Source organism: Rousettus aegyptiacus, unplaced genomic scaffold, assembly GCF_014176215.1.
Source record: "Rousettus aegyptiacus isolate mRouAeg1 unplaced genomic scaffold, mRouAeg1.p scaffold_m13_p_7, whole genome shotgun sequence".
In the NCBI taxonomy this organism is placed as follows: Eukaryota; Metazoa; Chordata; class Mammalia; order Chiroptera; family Pteropodidae; genus Rousettus; species Rousettus aegyptiacus.
The window spans coordinates 41,069,936-41,082,071 of NW_023416310.1; the positions used below are offsets into that span (position 1 = coordinate 41,069,936).

At 33.4% G+C, this 12,136-nt stretch overlaps 1 protein-coding gene and 1 pseudogene across 4 annotated transcripts in view; both read left to right on the forward strand.

Moving 5' to 3' along the window:
• The window catches only part of AFTPH (aftiphilin), a 59,983-nt gene that overhangs the window by 7,340 nt on the left and 40,507 nt on the right, over positions 1 to 12,136 (forward strand). Inside the window, exon 1 of one of the 4 annotated variants that reach the window (XM_016159837.2) lies at positions 3,930 to 5,352. The exons of the other annotated variants lie outside the window; for them this stretch is intronic. The gene's annotated coding sequence lies outside the window, so the exon portion shown is untranslated. Of the gene's footprint in view, positions 1 to 3,929; positions 5,353 to 12,136 lie in introns of those variants that run through there. 4 annotated transcript variants of the gene reach the window in all.
• On the forward strand, positions 592 to 710 carry LOC118606106 (annotated as a pseudogene).

Sequence of the window (12,136 nt, forward strand, 5' to 3'; positions counted from 1 at the left end):
AAATATTGAATAAGCTGAAAACAATTATAAACAAGTATTGGTATTTTGTTACATTACGAGATCTAAGGAAAAATTATGTAATTATCTTCATAAATACTGAAAAAGCATTTAAAAATGCATTTCTCATTTTTTTTAACAAAACAACTTAAAATAAGAATTATTTTTATGTTAAATAAAATTAACAATTTTGTTAATAGAGTAGACCATTCCTAAGTTATATCTTTTTGTTCTTGAAATGCTGACTTTAAAGAATACTTTTCATAGCAAGACTTCTAAGCGTAGGATCTTTAAATTTGCATACATCTTAATGAAACCACAGTTTTTTAAATGAAAAAAATGAATAATGTTTCTGCCTCACTTACCCTCCCTAGGTGTTTTTGTTGTTTTCTTCTTAGTCATCTCTTATGTTCTATAGTATTTTCTGTTTTGCTTTGGTTTATATCCCATCTTTATGGTATAGATACAGAAATGCTGACCTGGACAATTTGCAGATAAAATATTTCTGCTGCAGTAACAATCAAAATCTGAAGCATTGATTTATTTTTTTAAGGCTTTTGTTTTTAGTAGCTACTTATAAAAAGTAATGACTCCGTCTATGGCCATGCTACCCTGAACAAGCCCGATCCTGTCTGATCTTGGAAGTTAATCAGGGTTGAGCCTGGTCAGTACTTGGATGGGAGACCACCTAGGAAGACCAGGTGCTCTAGGCATAAAAAGTAAGGGATTGTAAACTGACAAGGTCCTTGCAATCTGTGAGGTTAACTGAGGATTGCCTCGCCCAAAATAAAAATAAATAAGTAAATGATTAGATAGATAGATAAATATAAGTAATGAACCTATCATTATTAAGAAATAATTTAACTCTTTTTACACTGAATGTTTTTAATACCATCTTTGTTTCTAAAAAAAAATTTGTACCAACAGTTTCAGGTATCAAATTCAAATTTTCTCTTACTCGAAACCCAAACAGAATGTTTGAATATTTAGTACTTTTTATTTGTGGTTAAATCAACATTTCTTCTCATTCCTTTCATATTTCAGACTCTTTTCCCTATATTATAATAAATCAGCAAATGATCGCTTTCTATCTCATTTGGTTTCAGAAGTTAACTTGAAGCACAGTGCAAGTGTTACATCTAAATAAAAATTATGAAATTTAATCAAGTGACCTTGGTTTCTGGAAGGGAAAAAATTTCTTTGTTGTTACTGTTATTCACATATTCATTCAACAGTCAACTGTGAGTGAAACATTAATTTTTTAAGTGTGGCTTTATTTTTTCTGAGAATTGTATAACATTTAAATTATGTACATTATTATATCTGTTTCAAGGATTATTGCAGTAATTTAAATTTGATCCTTTAAGGAAATTTTCCAAGTTTCATTTTTATGAAAGATATTGAAGATTTAATATTGTAACGTCCTTGTTTTTGAAGTCTTAAGAGTGTTAAATTTCTTAGTGATAGTCTCAGGTAAATGTGTATGACAGAACTAAAAAATATTTGTATAATCAAAATAATTGTAAAGGAAAACTATAAGAAAAAGTACTATTTTTTAATTTACTTTTAGCAGTGAGTTTAGAGACATTATGTCATCCCCAGAGTTATAAAGTCTAGTGATAGTCTTATCCTCTGGAAGCTTAACATTGCCGTTCTCGACCTTCACTAACCATCAAAATAATATTTGAAAAATTTTTTTTAAATGCAAATATTCAGGCCCAACCTATTCTATTAAAAAATTAATACAAAGCTAAAATTGAGAAGCATTGGCTTGTGGTCTAATAGGGGAGACAAACATGGAAACAAATTTGATTCACTTTGTTAAATATAATAAAAAAGATGGATATAAAGAAGGCTTAATTCAGACTGGCAACCTGACACAATAAGAACACTGACTTTAATGTTAGAGCCCTACTTTCTGTACTTCCTCTTTGTGGGACCTTGAGCAGATTATTTGACCTCTCTGAACCTGTTCTTTCATCTATAAAATGGATGGTTGGGATTAAATTGGTTAATGTATGAGTAAGCACCTTTCACAGTACCCATCGCATAGTGACTTGCTAAATATTGGTGATGTCGCTTCACAGAAAACTTCATGCATCAATAGGTTTTGAAGACATAATAAATGGGTTCTGCAGACAGATAAGAATAGGAAATTAGAAGAAATGGTATATGTGACAATTTAAAGGTAACGTGCTGGTGGAGGAGTTGGGGTAGTTTTGTCTGGCTGAAGCAAAGAAGGAGTATATTAGCCAACATAGAGTTTTAAGTGGTTTGCAGTGATCCTGACCAAAAATAATGAGGCCCTGAAATAAAGTATTGGTCATGGGTATTAATATAGTTAAGAAATGTTAAGAATTTAATTCGTAGTTTATTTAATTTGGGGGAGGGGATTAGCAAAGGGAGAGCAGTCAGGAGTAATACTCAGATTTCTGGACGTAAAAATCAGAATATTTTATAGGAACAAATGGTTTCTGTTTGTTTTTTGAATCGAGAACTTCAGTTTCGAAATTGGAGAGTATGAGATAATCTGGGGAACATTAAGGTAGATATATTTAAAAAGGCTTTTGGGTAAGCTGAACTGGAGGTTGGGCAGCTCACAGATGGAGGTTTGAGCATTATGAGCGTATAAAAACAAATTGAATAATATCTTTCAGGGCTAAGAATATAGGGAGGCCAAGGCCTGGGGTACACTAACATTTATAAGGTAGGCAAAAGAAGCAGGTCCATTGAAGGAGAAAAAAGAAAAGATAGGAGAATCAAGAGAGAATGCTTCTTAGAAATGCTACTTTATTAGAAATAGATACCTTATTAGGCATATAGCTTTATCTTTTTTTAATGGCTATACTTTTTATTTACCCTATTCTTTATTGATCTTTAAATTGTTTTCACATGCTTTTTAAAAAACAATGGAGGATTGACATTGTTATGGAAATATCTTTTTATCCATATATGAACGCATCTATAGGATACATTTTTGCAGATGCAGTTGCTTAGTCAAAAGCATGTGTATTAAAAGTTTTGATATATTACTAAATTGCCTAGAGTATGTGAACCAATATGTATTCCCACCAATAATATCTTTAATTTTATCTTTAAAGTGGCTTGCTTCCAAGATTGAGGGTAGTATGAATTTGAAAAATAAATAGTATTTTTATTTTATGCAAATTTTTATAAACAGAAAAGGAACACTTTCATTTTATCAAATTACTTGGTTCATTTAAATAATGTGATTTTAGAATATATTTTGTCCTTATAAGCACCAGATCAAGGACTGGAGTTCTTTGTTCTAAAAGAAACTCTGTTCCCTCCTCTTATATGCTGGAAGAAATCATTGGAGTTAGAAGAAGTGGATCAGAAGGAAAGAAAATGATAGTATTATTGCGAGGTGGGTTAAACCTAGAACAAAACTGATATATGCAAACAGTTCTTGTAATTGTCATAGACTTATTGACATGAGCAATACAAATTCTGTGCTAAGAGTTATTACAGAAATATTTTGAAAAATTTTTTTCTTGTAGCAGACACTAAACAATGGCTTTGAGACTGTAAAATGAGTTATTCTTGTAAAACTGACTACCAGAGAGTTGATGGCTTGGAAAATACCCGGAGTAGAACTACTGCAGAAGTTTTAAGTTGCCAAAATTACACTGCTTACATAATTTAAAGGGAAAAACTATCGACAAATGTCACAGCTTTTCTTTTTTGTTTTTTTCTTTTGTTTTAATTACCTCACATTGTTCACAACATCTATATGGAGAATCTTCGCTGCCTTTTCCTAACCTCAGTGATACTAACAGTATTTGGGGGAAGTTGACTCTAAGTTTTAATCATTTTCTCTAAATTCTTCAATGTCCCTTTTGCCAGATTCTTCTCTCTCTCTCTCTCTCTCTCTCTCTCTCTCTCTCTCTCTCTCTCTCTCTCTCTCTCTGTCTCTCTCTCTCTCTCTCTTTTTTTTACTTTGGGCAGTGACCTATTTCTGGTCTATAAATTTAGGTTTGTAAAAACAATTCAGGGGATCATGACCAGCTTTTAAGATGAGAAAGAGAACTAAAAATATCAACAGTACGCAGAAAGTAAGGGTAAATATTGTTTGGAGAAACTTTTTTTAAAATTCACGTTTGTATATCTTGGACCATCATGCAAAATGTATTTCTTCTGTGGGTTACAGGGGGAAAAGGTTGAAACATTCTGTTTTATATGGCAGGCTAATTCTCAAATAATTTCTAACCAAAGGTATAATGGTGTATTGCACATAATAAATGTTGCCTGTTTTTTTTTTTCTTTTTACCCTTTAGCCTTTCTGTCTCTCAAGAGAAAGTAAAACTTTAAACCAAGCTATAACACTATTAAAAAGTCAACCAGCTAGAACTCTGTTTGCCATAGGAATTCCTTCCATAGTTTCCCATAAAGTTATTGATACTGGTAGACCTACTTGTGGCATTACCTGTGTATACCACACACACATACTATCATGAGCACAATTTTGAAATGTGTTTATATTTTATTTTTCAACCAAACAAAACTTTTATGATAATTCACCCCAGGAATTTCATTACATGTTATTATCTGTGAATAATTAATGATTGTTTTTAAGCCTGGATCATTATCTGGTTTCCTTCTGTTCCTCACATGTCTCTAGGTCATCTTTTTTTTTGTTGATGGGTAGTCAAGAAACAAATTAAATAAAGTAAGACTAACAGCACTTGTCAAAGACATAGATTGTGAGGGAAATCTGCTGTTACATAGGTTGTATTTTAAGGCCAAATATGTGAGTTTTAGACTATTTAAGGCATTGTCTGCTTCCTTTCACATTAGCTCAGATAATCAAATTCTAAGTATATTTGGTTGCAATTTTATAACTTTTACTAGATACATTTTTTCCTAAAAAATGAGTTGCTCTCATGGTAGACATTTAAAATCATAGAGAGTAGCACTGTTAAGGGAAGGGCAGCTGGTAAGGGCCTGCCAAAGTGTATATATTTTAGTTACAGACTAGAGTTGTGTCTTTAGTTTTGAAAGTCCACAAAGTAGGTAGGCATTTTTACCCCCAAACTCCCTGGGCTCTTGAGGTTTATTTAACTTATTAGTCTTGACCGGAATGCTAATTTAAATCTTTATAGCAAGAAATTTCTTTCAAAGCATGTCTGCTATTCATGTCGGCTCAATATAAAATCTGTGGAAAACTTTACATGAAGTACTAAAGAAAGTCACTGACAGCAGAGAACAAGAGCATGGGAAATTAGATGGACATCCAGAGTAGCATCATGTTCTGATGACAACAGTTGACGTATCCACTTACGCTGAGAAACTGCCGCAAATCAATCAAGTGTTCACTGTTTACATGATTTAAAGGTAAAAATTATGGCCTGTTAAAAAATATCTGAACGCATTTTTGTCCTTTAGCTGTTTTTATTCCCTAGCTTGCATATGAATACTACCCCTTTCAGTATATTCTTTCTTCAGACATATTGTAGCACAAACGATTGCATTTGTTTTCTTTCATATGTGTCACATTTCAGGCCAGCCTCCCTTAGATCACACTTACTTAGATTGAACTTAGATATTTCCTAACTTATTTGGTGGAGCACTAGGAGAAAAGAGCTAGGGGTATAGAAATGTTGTAAGGAGGTTGAGGAGGAGTCAGTTCAAGAGTAGTCAGTGGAATAAATGCACGAGCAAGAACACTAATACAGGAATGTGTTCAGTTCCTACTTATGAGCCAGGTTCTGGAGGACACATGGTCAACAACAGAGGCCTATGCTTGTGCCTATGCATTTCCATTTTTTTGTGCTCAAGTAAAGTAATTCTTGTAAGAGCAATTCAATTATAGGACAGAAGCCAGATCATGCTGGGTTGAGGAGTGAGTGGGAGCTTAGGAAGTAGAGATAGTGAATAGACAGGGCCCTTTCAAGAAGTTTGGTGGTGAGAAGGAGAGCTAGAAGGGCATGGAAAGGAGGGCTTTGTTTTGTTTTGCTCTGACTTGTTTGAGGATGGAAGAGTCCTGAACATTTACAGGCTGATGAGAGAGCATCAGTAGTAATGGAGAAATTCAAAGAGCCCCCTGAGCAAGCAATTGAGAAAGAAAACAGAATGTCCAGTGATTACCTGTAGACAATGTCATGTATGTAAGCAAGATATTAGTAAAGGAACATGAAATTGAAGTAGTTCCTGCTTTGAGATTGTAAAGTTTCAGGAATATTAGGGTGAGAAATTAGAGTGGGTATTTTATTCTGCAACAATATAATAAGAGCAGAGAGTCCTGGGGAAAAATGTTTTCCAAGGACTAATGCAGCTATCCTCATTGCTGCTTCTGTTCTGTTGCCTTTGTTATTAACAGTTATCCAATGTCATTTATTTGATTTCAGTTATAAGTACCTTTTGTGAAAAATAACTAGTAAACTCTCAAATAAGGTCAGTTGTTTTGACAAGTTAAAAAGTAAAACAGTTTCTAATGTTTTTATCTTGTTTAATTTTTATTGTGAAACTATACAAACACAAGTAAAATGGCTTCTGGATTTGTATAGAAGGCTAAAATGCAGTAAAAAAAAAACGGGGATTTTTGAAAACTAGTTTATATAAAATGATCTCGTATTGCTGTTTAGCAACATTCATTGAAGAGTTGTGTTGCTGCTCATGTCATTTACATTATATATATATATTTCTACTTTTATGAATCATCTTCATTGACATCAGAACAAGGAAGACAGAGAATTTGGTTGTCACTTTTGGCAGTCTGACATTTTGATAAATGTAGGTATAAAGATATTTTGCTACTTATTTTCATTTGCTGCATTTTTACCACATTAATATTAAAACGAGAGTTACTTCTTGGCATTTTTGTTGGTTATATGTTCTTCATCTTAGCTTGTAAGCATCTTTTTTTCCCCTTCCAAGTTTTTGTGGTAGTTTCAGAAACCTTTTTCTGAACAATCAAACATTTTAGGGAGAACTCTTTAATTCTAACATTTACTGTCAGTTAGTTATATCTTCAATGAGGTAGTTTTCAAATATTTTACTGGCTTGTGACTGATTCCCCGCTTACTAGTTGTACTATTGTGAGCTTTATTTCTTCATCTGTAAAACAATGATGATATTTTCTGCCTCTTAGCGTAGTGTGAGGACTAAATGGGGTAATTCATGAATACTTTTAACATAGTATCGACACGTAGCATTTAATAAATACTAATTTGATATTGGTGTAAGCGGAGAATGAAAGCACATGGAATATACTATTTTGTAACAAATTTTAAAACTAATACTGCATATTGTGCAATTGAGAACATAGTAACATATTGGTAGAGCTGATATCTATGAAATCTTGGGCTTTTGTTTTTAAATTGGCAAATTCGAAAGAACTATGAGATCTCTTAAAAATATTCAGCTTTGAGATTGTGGACGTTTGATTAAGTAGTCTTAAAGTTTGCAGCCAGCGTTGAAGGGGAGGGTGGTAGTCCTAAAAACAAAACAACAAAATATTTCTTACTTCTTTACTAAAAAGCATCTATTTTTAGGAGCTCTCCCTGTTTTGTTAGCTGCTGTTGAGCTAACGTGCTGAGGACAAAGCCCTCAGAAAGAGAAAATAAAAATGAAAACTTATTTGACGTTTCAGTCATCTGTAGATGAATTGAAAATCAGAAAGTTAACTAAAATCCAGATCGTCATATGACTCAGAAGGGCTCTTCTGTTTCTTTATGACAAGATAACAAGCAGGAATATAGGCTTGGCAGATTCATTGACAGTACGTTTTGATAGTATAGTATCTTGAAATTCTCGTGAGGATATTACAGTAAAGATTTGAATAATTTGAACTACTGCAATAGCAGGCAACATTTGTAATGCAAATTGATGTTAATTGCTTATGTAACTTTTCCACGAATTTTTCTAAAGAAATACAGATTTTTTTTTCACTCACTCAAATGATTTAACAAGTAAGTAATTATAAACCTCAGACATATTGTGGTAAAAAGGTAGCGACATTTTGTGTGTGAGCCATTAAACAAACCTTACTATTGTAGTTTGTATTATTTACATCAGTAGCTTAACTTCAGGTACAGTTGATTGTCTTTCCCTTTTCTTACCACCATTTTTTCTCCTTGTATTCTTTACATACATGCCCCCATCCCAGTCCCTATAAAAATTAGTTTGGAGTGAAGAGTCTTCAGTAAAGCTAGATTGTGTAATCTGTGCTTATCTGGCCTTGAAAGTTGATGTCCTCATTGATGCTGCTGAGTTGGTGCCCTGTAAAAAAAGATCAAAGTTTTTCTGGTGAGTTTTTAGCTTATCTGGAAGGAACTCTTCAATGTTCGATTCTGGGAGATTCCTAGAGGGACCTCTGTGTCTTAGAGAAATATGAATCCTTTACATCTCAACCAGGCACCTTCTTAGAAGCCTTTATTCTTGTGGTGTGTCCTCAATCTGGATAGTACCTACTGCCAGTTTGCTTAAGGTACTAGTGAGAACTCCTAGGTTGCATTATCCTGTTCCACTTCAAAACTTCCGTCTTTTAACAGACCGGTCCCCTGAGTTGGTTCAAATGTTATGGTCTTGGTCCTTCAACCTTAGGCATCGTTTCCTATTTTTGAAGGATTGGTTATAGAAATTATTAATGAAGTCAACTTCATGTATCTTTAGTATAGTTAGTATTATTTTTCTTAAGTGACTTTTCTTTCAGTGACCTTTTAAAGTATATGCAGAATCCTGTGAATGTTTGTGCCAACTAAGCAAGCATTGGCTTAGATTTTGTAAAGGGTAGATTATGATTTGAGCCACAGAGTTGGTGAAAGTTAAAATGTGATAGTAGTTTATAACTTACTGAGTACACAGAATGTGCCAAGTACTAAAGGTCTGCTTTCTGTAATTCTCACTACAGCATTGAAAGGTAAGGACTGCTAGCCCCTTTTTATAGACAGGAAACTGAAACTCAGAGAGGGCAAAGTCACATGATTAGTAAATGAGGAAACTGGAATCTGAACCTAGGATCTGTCTGACTCCAAACCCAAGATCTTTCCCCAATATCTTAACTACTACTCAGATGTATATATATATTGCCTTCAATCGGAGAATAAGGCAAGGTATAAACAAGCAAACTTTTAGTAGAATGGTATATGTATAACTATGGTCATACATATATTCATTCACTTGTAATGTAGTTGCTGTTAGTCTTATGTTGATTTTCTGAGAAACATTTGTTGTTTTTATTGATGTATAGCGTACCTACAGCAAAATGCACAAATCCTAAGTATATAACAAGATAAATTTTTTCAAACGTACGTGCCCCTGTTACTACTCCCTAGATCAAGAGATAATATTTTTAGTGTCCAGCAGTCTTGCCTTGTCCCTTGCAGTCATCTTCGACCGCCTATAGGTAACCAGTATTCTGAATTACCACCATAGACTAGTTTTGCCTCTTTTGAACTTCATATAAAGGAATCAATACAGTATGTAGGTGTGTTTATCTGGCTTTTTTCATACATTATATGATAAGTATCCATGTAGTTTCCTGTAATAATAATTCATTTCATTACCATGTATCTCATTGTATGTATATACCATGGTTTATGGACATTCTCCTATTGATGGACATTTGGATTATTTTAAATTAAGAATAAAGTTGTCACGAATAGTCTTGTACATGTCTTTCAGTGCATATATGTCCTCATTTTGTGGGGTATATATATATACCTGGTACAGTTTTAGCAGATACTGCCTAACAGTTCTCCAGATGGGAATACCAGTTTACACTCCCACCATTAAAGTATGAGAATCCCAGTTGCTTCTCATCTTTACCATCAGTGGCTATGGTTAAAATTGTTTTGTTTTAATTTTAGCCATTCTGGTAGGTGTGTAGTTATTTCTTGTGGTTTTAATGTGCATTTCCCTGATAACTTTCCATATACTTATTGGCCATTGGACATGCTTTTGTGAAGTTCATGTTCAAATATTTTGACCATTTTTTTATTGAGTTGTCTTGTATTGATTTGTAGGAATTCTTTTTGTATTCTGGATATGAGTTCTTTGACAGTTACATGTATTACAAATATCTTCTCCCATGCGGTGCTTGCCTTTTTACTCAATGTTGTACTTTTGATGAACACAGTTTTTAAATCTTAATGAAGTCCAATTTATCAATTATTTCTTTTACAATTACTGCTTTCTGTCTTTTTAAAAACATCTCTCTTTCCCTAAGGTCAAGAAAATCATCTTCTAGAAATTATCTTCTAGAAGGTTGATTGTTTTATCTTTCACATTTAAGCCTACAGTCTATTTGGAGCTGATTTCTGTGTAAGATGTTAGGTAGAATTGACGATTTTTTTTTTTTTTTACCCCCTGTATGGATAGCCAGTTGATCTAGCACTATTTGTTGAAAAGGCTATTATTGTCCACTAGTCTCTCTATAAAAATGTTTGTCCTCATGGACAAATCTCCAAAGTACAGCCCTGACCAAATTCTCTATCTTCATGCTCTGACTACCTTTAAGATACTCCATTTACTAATCACAAGACCCTCATGTCTACTCTTCGTATATATCATAGCTTGAATTTTTTCCGGATACCCCATTACTTGTTTTCTCCCTTCTAAGTGGTCTTAGAATAAGCAGACATAAATTGCAAGTTGAATAAACACCCGTTCCTGAGCATGCACATGCACACGCACATGCACTTAATCAGGTTATAAAGAAATTATAGATTTCTTGTGTTGTGGAGTAAATAGTCCATTAAGGAGTATAAGGAAACATTTATTGAGGTGACTGTGTGCCAGGAATAGTATTAAAGTAGTTCATCTATCCCTTTTTCCTTTTAAGTAGGAATAACTGTTTAAAGTCCATATTTTCTATGACAAAAATTGGATTTGTCTAAGTCAAACTTAATAGGTAAATTCCTTATACAAATAACACTTCAATTAACAACAAATAATAACTTTAGTTTAATTTTACTGAATTGATCTGGACACAGAAGAATTTTCTGGAAGGTTTTAGGCCTTCTCCATACTGACTGGTTGGCATTCTTGGCTGAAACTTGGGAGTGGCACTCTCTTAGGTCTCTAGAGGGTGAGTTGGGCCAGAGCCAAGACCTACTGAAGGGGAATGGGCACCTAAGTTCCTCCCATCAATAGGTGACGCAGTTTTGAGAAATATAGAAATGCTCGTAGTCTGGGAGGCTGATAGAGCCCGTTGCACATAAGAGTAAAAGTGAATGTACGTTGCCAAGGTGCAACAGGAAGAAAAATTACTTTCTGTGTTGTTGGTTTGGTTACAAAGTTCCTGATTCAGATCTTTGTATTTGCCTTAATATCCAAGTTTGAAATAGACCTTGAACCAATAAAATATTTCATTTTTCAAACAATGAAAAGTTTTAGAAAAAGCAATATGTTGACCATGAACATCACAAATGATGTTTCTTCAAATATAAAGTATGATGGAAATGTACATCACAGATGAAGGTTCTTCACATATAATGAGAACGTAAAATGTACAACACTCTGGAAAATAGTTTGGCAGTTTTTTTGTTTTTTTTTTTTTTACAAAAAAACTACCATAGGACCCACACCTACCATAGGACCCACACTCTCAAGCATTAATTCCAGAAAAATTAGAACTTGTCTTCACACAAAAACCTGTATGAATGTTCTTAACATCTTTATATACTAGTTAAATATAAATAGCATATATTATTAATGTAGTACATATATTGTTTATAATGGTAAAATACTGGAAATACGCCCATATGTCTTTCAGTTAGTGAATGTTGAACAAACTGGTATATCTGTACAGAGGGATACTACTCAACAATAAAAGTGATTGACTTATCCATACATGCAACAACCAAATGGACTTTAAGGGCATATAGTGAGTGAAAAAATTAACTTCAAAAGGTTACATACTGTATGATTCTATTTATTTAACACTCTTAAAATGACAAAACTATGGAGATGGAGAACAAATTAATGGTTACTCAGGGACAGTGATGGTGCAGGGGAGTAGGTACAGTTCTGTATCCTGATAGTGATGTAGTTTGTGTGTAATTCTGTTCAATTTATCCCATAGACAGATCTGTGTACATGCGATAAATTGAACAGAACTACACACAAACACAAATGAATGCAAGTTTGTTTGTTTTTAATGATGAAAACTAAATAA